Genomic DNA, 8,752 nt, shown 5'->3' on the forward strand with positions numbered 1-8,752 from the left:
ACAAAATGTACACAGGTACACACTTCAAATATGTACCAGCTACCTCATTTCACTGCATGCCACACCTATCCAGATCTGGTGTCAAACTTTGCATCCAACTTCAAATAATCCTCCATCCACCGCTTCACAATAATTCACAAGTTGCAACTATCTCATGGCCACATCCATAAGCAAACTTCATATCTTTTCCAAGGTGAAGTTTCATATGTACTAGTAGTAATCATGTCACCTACCTCTGTTACACCTCTACTTCTTCCTCAGTTCACACCTATGACTTTTCTGGGGAAATCCCTAATCCCCACGAAGTAGGTAAAAGCCCAGGACTATTCAGTAGGAGTCAATTTCATATATTGGTGCAGACTGAAAATATACTGCTTCTGCTCGGCAGCTTTGCTTGGACGTCTCACACCAAGCCCCACAAGAAATCATCGGTTGCAGAGAACGCACTAAACAACCAACTGGGTAGCACAATTCACACCAGTAAGGCAACCAGTTTCTGTCCTCAACCACCCAGTGCTTGCCCAATGGACTCAAACACCAAGAATCTATGTGTCAGAAGTGGAAGCCATGACCCACAGCACTGGGCCCCCTCACCAAGACTGACTGAGCCACTACTGCAGGATGTCCAACCTATAGACAGCAGAGACCAAATTTGAACCTTCAGTATAGTACCATCTCTTAAGTAGACTAACCAGCTACTCGGTGGCAAGTTAGTCACAACAGTCCTCTTCCATCCTGGAGGGAGGAGTGATTTGTTCTAATTAGGATTGATACATATTCCAGGTGTAAGCCTGCCTTTCTTTCCCACAGTTTTTCAGCCAGCACCGTCACCCAAGGCATCCATGGGATCCTGCATAACAAAACCTTGGAAACAGGCACCCAATTTATGTCAATAGATGTAAGTGATGGTCATGTCACATGACGATGAGCTCCACTGATGCAGCCATATGTCACACTATCCAAAGCTGTTGGCTTGATAGAGTGCTGGAATGGCTCTTAAAGGCACAGCCGAAGCGCCAGCTCTGGGATGACACATTGCAGTGCCAGAGTACTGTCCTGCTAGATCCAGTTTATACTTTGAACCAATGCCCATTCTATGGTGATGCATGCCTGACAGGTAGAATACATGGATCCAAGAAGAAAAGTGTGGAAGAAATGGCCTCTGTCACCATCCCGCCCAGCGACACACTTGGGGAACTTGGGCAAAATGTTTGCTTTCTCGATATTTTGAACTCCTCATGCCAGTAGATAGCAAAGGAGTTCCTATGGTGCCAGGGGTGAGTGACTATTGTTATCATAAGGAGACTAGTCGATGCTATATATCTGGGGCATGGAGGAGTACATCTGGAACTCAGAGGATTTACAGGAACATCTCTTAATTCTTCTATGCCCAGTGATAACAGTGAATAACAATTACAGCAACGCCAGCCTGAGAAAGGCACGGTAGCTAAAAGTTCTGAGACCTCAAAGATAAGAAGCCATGTTACCCCACTTGGCAAGCAATATAAACTAGGAGAAGTGCTAGCCAAGGGTAAGTGCGATTTAGAATGAGAGGAGGGAATGATTATCAATATGGCCTTAATGACAACTGCAGTGGCAGAGACAACATCCCACTGACCGTTCTGCAGTAGAGTTTTTGTTTGTTTGTTCTTTTGTTTGCTTTCAGAATTATGGCAGGCCACACTCTTGCAAAATCAGTGAGAAGTTGCAGGAAACGTGGGCAGAAGTGGACCTGGGCGGTCCAAGGGGTGGACTGTAGCATACTGTATTGGCATCCTACTCTTACTGCCTCAGCCTTACTATTTCCACTGAAATCAGTCCATCATCCATCTGCAACCTTGCCTGATGTTTCCTTTGGCCACTGGAAACCTCTCTGTCCACACACGGGACAGGGAGAAATGCCAAGGAATTAGTAAGCCCCCAAAAGCAGCCCTCAAGCAAGGACTAACAGAAGTTGGTGCATAAATAACCCATCTCCCTTGCACCTTGGGTAGAATAACTCTGAAGTGGTGTTTAACGCTGACTCCTAGAATTTCCCAGTGTTATTATGCTCCATTTCCCCTCAAAAGTAATGTGTTTGATAATGCCCCCTTTATTGGCTTGCTTTCCTTCCCTGTTTCACACTCCCTCTCCCTTGCCAGGGTGTCCTATATTATCTACCAAATTAAGTATCAGCCTCTGAATCTTTGTCTCAGGGTTTACTGCTGGGAGAACCAAAACAAAGACAATGCCATACCTGATTGATTTTGAGACCCAGATTTTAAGATCCTGCCAACAGTACTTTATCTCCCTGAATCCCTCCCAACACCCACACTGCACTCCCGGGACCCCAAAATAGTGACAAAGTGGGTCGTTAATATATTGTAGGCCCTATGAATCATTATACAACCCTTTTCTGGCTTGCGTACCTTTGATGATGGCCTTCCTTTTTGAATGTTCTCTACCAATATCATTTTCTTCACCTAAGAAAGCAATGAAAATAATATCTCTCATACAGTGTTGCTGGGTGCATTACCTGAGCTGCATATGTTCATTTTCTAGTACGGTGCTAACACAATACTCAATCATATTGTTGTATTATTAACAACTATTGCCTGTTAAAGCGCTTATTCATTTGTTGATCTCAGCTTGAATATCTCCTGCCAGGCTTCCCTAACCCCATACTTACATCCACCTCCAGGTTAAAATTAATCTTCCCCTTTTCTATGCTTTCACAGCAATAGGTTTACAGCACTCGATTAACGTCTTACCTACAGTTACTCTTGTATATGTCTGCCTCCCCACCAGCCTCCTATTGACCAAGTTTCATTCACCCTCCCCCAAAAGTACGTATTGGCTGAACATGTGGAGATCATGCTTTCCACCTTTTCCTTCTGCAAACTCCTCACCCTCACACTGCCAAGACCTCCTGAAGAGATTATGTTCCATCCAAAGCCAAGACTATTCCTCTCAGCAACAGGAGGATTTTGTCAAAGATGTAGTAAGACTAATAATATCTGTCTGATAGCACTTTACGGTTTATAAGGTGCTTTCACTTATACATTTAATCATTCATTTTGGAGGCCAAGTATTGTCCCCATGTGCCAGGGGGGCAAAGAAGGAAAACAGCCGTATCTGCTGTAGACTGTGGCTCTACTGCTCAGGCCCGAACCATGAGAAAAAGACAAGGGAGTCAAGTGGATGTCAAGGTAACTACATTACTGCTTTCAGAGCTGCACAGTGAACATTGTTTGAATCAAACGTCAAAATCAGGTTTCCTCCCAGACCACCTCCTGCCCCTACCACCAGGTATATAGCCCTTGAGATCTGGCCAAGGAAAAATTCTATGGAACAGATAATTACTCAGCCAACTACATTGGATTTAGCACGTGCCTTGCACTCAGAAGTGCCATTTATAACATATTAACTCTATCCAATCAAGAAGAATTTCTTCCCATACCATTGAACAAAAACCGGAAAGAAGGAAAAAAGGAAGGAAGGAAGGTAGTTTTCCTTCATAGGGTGAGATGATTAAAAGGTAACGAGTTAGGATAGAAAGGTTTCTCAAGTATTCTTTCCTCCTAAGAAATGAAGTGGAAATCCCTTAGTGAAACAAGAGCCCTGAGAAATAGATTCCTTCAAAACATGTCCTCACGGACCTCTCAGTTTAATGGGAATTATGTATCCCTTGTGCATAGGAAAAAGGTGTAAATAGTTTGATAAATTCTATATTCCAGCTTAATGAGAAACGATAAGTTGGAGGAAGGATGCTAACTTGCTGTGGAGATGATCGAGAAAATGTAATAGAGTCCATAAAATGTTTGTTGTCAGTTTTCCTGAACACTTAAGACACGCAGGCAGTGGGGCCTCATTGACTCCTCACAACGTTATCGTTAGTAGGATTACCGTTATTCGATGGACAAATGATAGGTAGAGAGTAGAAGTGACTCATCTAAACTCACAGTGGGTCGCTGGATACTGAATCCATTCCAGATTTGATCACTTACTAGTCCTATGACTTTGAGCAAGTCACTTAACCCCTCTGAGCCTCAGTTTCCTCTTTTGTAAAATGGGAAATATTGATGTCAGACCTGCATGACTCCTGGCGATTCATACCCTATCTACTTGAAAAGGTTTTCACGGAGGGAGATTAAAAGAGATAATGCACATGAAAGTGTTTTTGGAAAATTAAAAGCCTGGATCAATGTAAGGGATTATCAAGGTCATTACTGCACAGCCTAGGGCAAATTGGTGGCAAACACTTCTGACTCTTGCCCATATCCACTCTCCTTTCTTTACTATATTAACAGAACTCTGATTCTATTTCAGGAGACCATGTACCTAGTTAGAAATATTCACATCCCAGATTCCCTTAGAGCCACACGTAGCCATGTGACCGTTTCCAGCCAATCAGATGTAAGATAAAGTCTACTGAGCAGAGTTTCCAGAAATGTTATCGTTTCTCTGATAGAAAGAGACAGACTCCACTGTCGTGTGGTTTTTTTCCTTTACCCTTCTTCCTGCTTGGAGTGCAGACTTGATGCTTGGAGACAAGACATCCATCTTGCCACCATAAAAACAAAAGCCATATATTCAGAATGTCAGAGCAGAAAGCAAGAAGGAGCCCAGGTCCTTGAATAGTTGCTCGAGCAGTTGCCCTAAGTCTAGATCATCTCTCTGACTCTTGTTCCTTTAGAAAAATAAAGCTATATTTGTTTAAGCCGCTGTGGTCAGGTTTCTATTACATGCAGCCAAGCACAAGCCCAGCTGACAACAGCTGTTAATCACAGCCACAAGAGAAGTGTTAAAATGCTTTCTCAGGCTCTTTACTACAATTCTTCCTTCAGCGTCATTAAAGAACGTGATGCAGTATGACAGAACAGGAAGAGCCAGATACTTTAAAAGTGACTTTTAGGCCTGGAGAAGCCCAATTTTGAATTCCGCAACTGTTATTAACTAGCTGTGTCATCCTAAACAGGATCTTAACTGTAAAACGACAACAATGATCTGCATTTCACAATGAGTTCTACATGAAAAGGGCATGGTGCATATTAAGTATCTGACAAATGATTATGGTGTTTGGGGTTGGGGCAGAGGAGACCCTAACAGCATTTTGAGGTTCTGATCTGGACTTGAGGGTCATGAGTCCTTAGTGAAGACGTGTACTTGCTAGTTGTTTGGTCAAACCCTGTTTTGATGCAGTACTACAGGACAGGAAAAATCACCTATTAAGCCACCAAGCCAGAACTTCAGCATCTAAGTTAGTGTCAACAACTTCAGAGGCAGTGTGGCATAAGATTAAGAGTTCTGGCTTTGGGGCCAGATACCTCTAGGTCTGAGTTCTGGTGCCACGTCTTTCTGCTTACATAACCTGGGTGGATTACATCACTCTGAGGTTGGATTTCTTCCTTGTCTGGTACACGAACCCCACAGAGGTTGTCAAGAGGCTCCAATGAGACAACATATACGAATATGCTCAACCTGCACAAATATTATTGATATTTATATTTTCCACTATGGTAGAGTAGTAAGCCCAGTGCTGGCAGGGTGGGGGAAGAGGGCAGGGGAGGGAAGAGTTTGTTGCAGCCATAAATTGAATCCCAAATACACAGATTAACTAATCTGCAAAGAACCACTGTTGGAGGTTATTTAGGGCAATGCTAGCCTTGAAGCAGACCCCACCACTTAGCTTGTGAGGTGGTAGCTGCCTGCAGGGCAGCAGCACTTGGGAGGATGGGGGCAGATGCTGGAAGAGGGGTTCAAAGCCCTATGCCGCTCACTGGCTCTTCTCCACTGTAGCCATCTCTCTGAGGACCCAGCAGGGCTAAAAATATACTTTGTATCCAACATAGCTCAATATATTTGGGGCTGAGGAGGGGTTGGGGGAGGGGAGAGCCTAGCTGAGCACTGCCTGTTGGTAATAAAATCTCCCGGAATGCACACAGCTCCTCTAGAGGAAGCTGCCCAGGTGGAGACACGCCCACTCCTGGCCAGTGGACACCCTCCTCTGTGACCCTCCAGCTGCCCCGCTGCTAGTCAAAGCCTCTCAGGAAACTTATTACCAGGATCAAGTCCATTCTGTTCTTAGGGCCTTGCATCCGTTGCACTTGGGTTTCAATATAGATGGTGTATAAGCGAGGGAGGGAGAGCAAAGAAGCCAGGACTGCTCCTGTAGCAGTCACTGCTGCTGTGGCCCTGGATCTGCACAGTTGGGTGTCACCAACATAAGCCAGGGGGCAGGGGAAAGAGCACCATTTTGGAGTCGGGGGACCTGAGATCAAGTCTTATAACCTACAGTCTCTGAACTCTGAGCCAGTCATATAACCTCACTGATCCTCAGTTTCCTCAAGCTTCTTGTGAAATATTAATTTCAAAAAGCAATAATAACAGATGAACTTTATAATAATTATATCTACCATTTACTTGGTAGTTAATACATGCCCTGTTCTAAGCTTTTTACATGCAGTGTCTCATCCCATTTTGACAATTACCCTATGGAGTAGGCATTCTGTTGTCCCCCGTATTCCTCATCTATTTTATAGATGAGGAAACTGAGGCACATAGAGGTGAAGTAAGTCACCGAGGGTCAACAGAGAGTAAGAATAATGTGTCGATATAATAAACAGAAAGTGTCCGGCATGCAGTGGGATTCACTCAGTGGTAGCAATCCCAGGGAGGTGTGCCTGCGTTAATAGAGCAGCTCTTACTTACTTTCCTTCCCTTTCCCCATATGCTATAAGGATACACCCATCATCTCACACTAACCTTGGGAGGTGAGCAGTATCAGTACAGATGAGAGTATCAATCAAGAAAACAAAACCACTCTAATACTTCAAACACAGAGAACTGAATATAGGGACCTCATCAGGCAGTGATGGGGGAGCTGAAGTAGCAACCCAGAGTAGTAACAAACACGAAATTGCTACCACTTCCAGGCCTTCTGGCTGGATCAAGAACCAGTCAGCCAGAAGTGGGACCCTTGAGGAAGAAGCTGTTGAGAGTCAGCACCATGGAGAAGATTCAGTGGGGATGCACGTGGCAGATGGCCTGGCTTCCCTTCTCCCTCACCCAGTCTTCTGCTAGGACCATGCATCGATCAGGCCTAACTGGAAGTTGGGGAATGTAGTTTCTCAAAATATAGAGCAGAACAGAGGAGGGAAGAGAATAGGCAAACAACCGCCACGGAAAAGAAAATATATGACTTATTCGAACCATAGAGTGTATATCCAGGACTTGAGTCCAGGCCTCCTAACTTTTTACTCTTCTGGGATGCTTCCCAGTCCCTTGACTTGTCCAACAGAGGATTCTCTCCACTCTTTATTCTACTTATTATACTATATTTTCTAGAGCATTTCCAGTCTTTTCAAGCCTCAAACCCTCCCCTAACCCTAACCTCTTTCTGCAGTTGACCTGGTTCCCATGTCTTCATATGGCCTCCAGACCATGTGATAATTATTTGACATCCTCCTGCTTGCTCTTTTTCTGCACCCAGTCTTAGTGCCTTCTCCCAATCTGAACAAGAGTGCCCCATCCACCCCATATCTGTTGGGGTTCAATCAGGGAAGCTGAAACTCTATAAGTATTATGGAATAAAAGATGTATTGTAGGAATAACACTTTATATAACCGTGGGAGAAACTAGGAAGCAAGGGCCCAAAAGGAGAGAATTGGAGGAGAAAACAGAAGTCACCAAGCAGCCCTCCTGAGACACTGGAATGGGTGGGCAAGGTGGAGCTCATAAAGGAATATGGGCAGCCAGGCATGTCCAGCTGCTGGGGTCATTCTGCAAAGGGAAACTGATGGAAGAGTCTTTAAAAGACCATTCCTGCATCTGGTTGTGGGTCTGGGAGTGAGCAAGCAGGAAGAAGAGCTAAGAACAGAGTTGAGGATAGTAAAGACAAGCTGGAATTTTCTGACATTTCTGCATCTAACTCTCACCATGAAAGAGCAAAGACAAGCTGGATTCTGGCTGCACCTCTGTAGGTTCCCCTCACCTGGTTAACCATGAGGACCTTCAGAAAGTAATGGCTACTGTTTCACTTGCACTTCCCAAACCAAATGCAAATTTCTCTTTTGGCCAACTCCAACCCAGAACTATAAAGGGCAACATTGGTCTAGCTCAGCCAGTTGACACAGTGTGAAGTCACTCCACTCCCCTACTCCAGGCTAATGCTACCATCTGGATGCCATCCCTTCCTCTGGGGACTCACACTCTAGATTAAAACCTCTCTTTCCTATACTTTCGAGTATTCATTCTCCACTGGCTCTTTTCCATCTATCCCAAAACATGCGCAGTCTCTCCCATACTATAAAAAAAACCTTCCCTCCACGACCGCTACCCTCTAAAGAAAGTTGCTACCTCTTCTCTTCTCCCCCCATTTCCACCAATATTTACAGGCGAAGAAATGGAATAAATGATGCTCCCCAAACCTAACCACCTGCTTCTTAACCCCCTGTCATTGAACTTCCTGCCTGCCTCCCGGATGAAAGGTCCAGCCCAGTGGGTAATGATACTCTGCTCTTGGCTAATCCAAACTTCCCTTCCTCAGGGCTCACCCCCTCTATAACATTTGACACTGTTAGTGATTCCTTCTGTCTTAGATTTCACTCCTTTCTGGCCTTCTATGACTCTGTTCTCTCCTGAATTTCCTCCTCTTCTCAGGCTGTACAATCATGATCCTCTCTTCCTTTGCCCGTCCCTTAGATGTTGGGATTGGTCAGGGTTCTGGTTGTGGACATCTCACTATATACATTTTCACTCAGTGAACCTACCC

The sequence above is a fragment of the Phocoena phocoena genome, chromosome 1 (genome assembly GCF_963924675.1).
Source record: "Phocoena phocoena chromosome 1, mPhoPho1.1, whole genome shotgun sequence".
NCBI lineage: Eukaryota > Metazoa > Chordata > Mammalia > Artiodactyla > Phocoenidae > Phocoena > Phocoena phocoena.